Raw genomic sequence first — 3,020 nt, forward strand, 5'->3', positions numbered from 1 at the left:
TTCATGTGGCTTTGCTGGCCAGCTGGGTCTCTCCACAGGGCTGCGTCATACCACAGAAGCTGGCCATCACCAAGATGAGTGATCTAAGAGGGGCTGATAAAGAGAGCACAAGGTGGAAGGCACAGTATTTTTTATAACATAACCTTAGATATGACATCTCATCACTTTTGCTGTAGTCTACCATTAGAAGTGAGATGAAAAGTCCAGCCTATACCCAGTGGAAGAGGCTAGATTATACAGGGCATGAAGATCAGCAGATGGGGATCACTGGACATATCTAGAGGCTGCCTGACATACCACCTATGCAGCAGTGGTCCCACGTCTGCATCTCTAGGCCTGGACATGGCACTCGAGTTTTAGATTCATATACACACTTCTTGCAGGACAGCCCTCCTTAAGCGCATGCGTCTCAGCATCTCAGTCCCAATATGTTCCAAAGAGAACTTGTATTCTCTCCTAACAATATGACCTATTCTCTCCTATTTCTAAGCCTAGGCATCCTAGCTTAAAATCTGGAGGACAAATTCATGTCTCACTCTTTTATTCTACTACAATACAATCAATCTTTATTTCCTGAATTTATGTACTACATTTTTTTTTTTTTTTGCCTGCTTCCTTTCTTTCCAGCCTCTGACCACATACAAATTTGATGCATCTCACCTGGACGCCTGACATGCATTTATCTCATGGACCCTGCAGCCTGACCAGCACACCCCCTATGTTATGTGTTCGATGCTCTCAGGCTGGGAGGACAGGGATAGACATGGGCAAGGTTTCCAGCAAGTGCTGAAAGCTGTGATGTCTCTGCTGCTGCCGAGGACGATGACGATGACAGTGATGATAATATAGACAAATTACACTGTCTCTGTAATAAAATGCAAAGCTCAGTCTCCATCGTACATGCAAACAAGTTTTATCTATCTGCTGCGACTCTCAGCCCCTGACAGAGACGCCAAAGCACGGGTTCCGATGCCACGTGTCATCATCTCTGTCTGCACCTGGGAGCTCAGTCAAGGCTCAGCTCTCAAAATAAACTCTGTTTTTGAATGAGGAAATCATCACAGGATAATTGGGGCTGCTCAAGTGCCTGGGATGTCATTGCAATTGAACACTATTCTGTAGTTTTCCCCAGCGACCTAAGAAGTGGCACATTTGATCAATCGTCTAATCAATGATGCTATCATTATAGATGTACCCATACACAGACCTCTCTATACATTTTGCCCAGGCTTCCAGTGCTTTCCTGTCTCCTGTAAGGACACCAGCAAGCACTCAGAGGTGAATCAACTAAGTCATTACCACCAGCCTCTGCATGGCAGAGAGGGAGTCAAAGCTGGAAAAGCTGAGAGACAGATACCATCACAGGAGCACTGCCAACCCCATGCCTGCTTCTGATCTCAGTGGACTTCCAGATGCAAAAAGACAGTGGGTGCCTCAGGACAAATTGAGCCCTGGCTTGGTGAGATCATGGATGATTCCTCACATGAAAATTCATTCATATGATTTTGGAATATAATACCTGACACAGCTACCTTGTGGCTGCCACGCTCCTGTTCTAGATAAGGACACAGCAGTAACAGATGGAGGAACAAGGCATTTATCTTATTAGTTGATGGATTTATCTTCTTTTCCTCCTTCCTACATATTCCATAGTGTTTTAGTGAGGGGTGATTTTTCCCTTGTAGCATTTGGAGGGTGAAGTGATTTCTTTTCTCCCTCCTTAATTCAGTGAGAATCAAAGCAGAGGATAAATAGCTTGTTGTGCTAGGAAAAATATTCCAAATAGTCAAGAAAAGCTCAAACTGCTTTTTCTTCTTTCTGGGGTTGGTATGTTAGTTCTGGGAAGCCTTCCTCTCTCAGCACAAATGGGGATGAGAGTTTTTCCTGATGAAGATGATGGCACATGCATGGTCCCTGGGCCCTGGCTGGAGGCCGCTCCAGCTTATTCTGAGTGTATGGCCAAAGCGGGGGTGCACTTCCTGCGGGAAGAGAGGCAAAGCCCTACAATCGAATAAACCCTTGACATGATTAATTATCGTGGCCTGAAGAAGTCTGTTAGATTCTGCTTTTTTCCAATACCCATCCAAAATAACAGTAAAGAAAAAAAAAAAAAAAAACTATGTTGACAAATTAAACAGGAAAGAAAACATGAGCAGATGAAACATGCTGACAAAATTGTATAGGACAGAAAGCAGATGAATGGTCATTGATTTAACCAAGTAGGGAAAGTTAATCCCAAAATGCCCAAAATGGGACGAGCAAGCTGACTCAGGCTGCAGCACTAGAAATATTCATGAATTTGGGACACGGTATCTTTGCGGAGGCTGTGGTAATGATGGGCCAAGAAGCAAGGAGATGTTGAAAGTCTCTTTGAGAAGAAGTTATATTACATAAATCATTTCTGAGACCTGAAAACCGACTTCTATCCTGATAAGAAGTGGAAAGGAGCTTCCCACTGGTAAAGAATCCACCTGCAATGCAGGAGATGTGGGTTTGATCCCTGTGTGGGGAAGATCCCCGGAAGGAGAAACTGGCAATCCACTCCAATATTCTTGCCCAGGAAATCCCATAGACAGAGGAGCCTAGTGAGCTACAGTCCATGGGGTCTCAAAGAGCCGGACATGACTGAGCGCACACACACAAGTGGTGGAAAGCTTTTGACCTAAAAGAGCAATTTTCAGAGATGTGGTTCCCAAATCAGCAGCATCAGGGTCACCTGGGAACTTGTCAGAAACGCCAGCTCACAAGCTGTCCCAGAGCTGTGTCAGAAAGGATGTGACAGTTCAGTGGCCTGGGTGTCTTCCCTGAAAAAATTCTTCCACAAGAAAGGGGCAAAGTGGTGGGTCCCTGAGGATCTCCTAAGGAGTATCTGGCTCCTCACCATTCACTACAAGAAGGCCCCCTAGTCAACCAGCTCCTACACAGACCTTCCAAAGGGTTGCTTAGCACTTGCTCCTCAAACAAAAGCAAACAAGAGAATGAGAACCTACTGTGCTGCACAGGGAGCTCTGCTCTGTGTG

This window comes from Bison bison, unplaced genomic scaffold (assembly GCF_000754665.1).
Source record: "Bison bison bison isolate TAMUID 2011002044 unplaced genomic scaffold, Bison_UMD1.0 scf7180017864205, whole genome shotgun sequence".
In the NCBI taxonomy this organism is placed as follows: domain Eukaryota; kingdom Metazoa; phylum Chordata; class Mammalia; order Artiodactyla; family Bovidae; genus Bison; species Bison bison.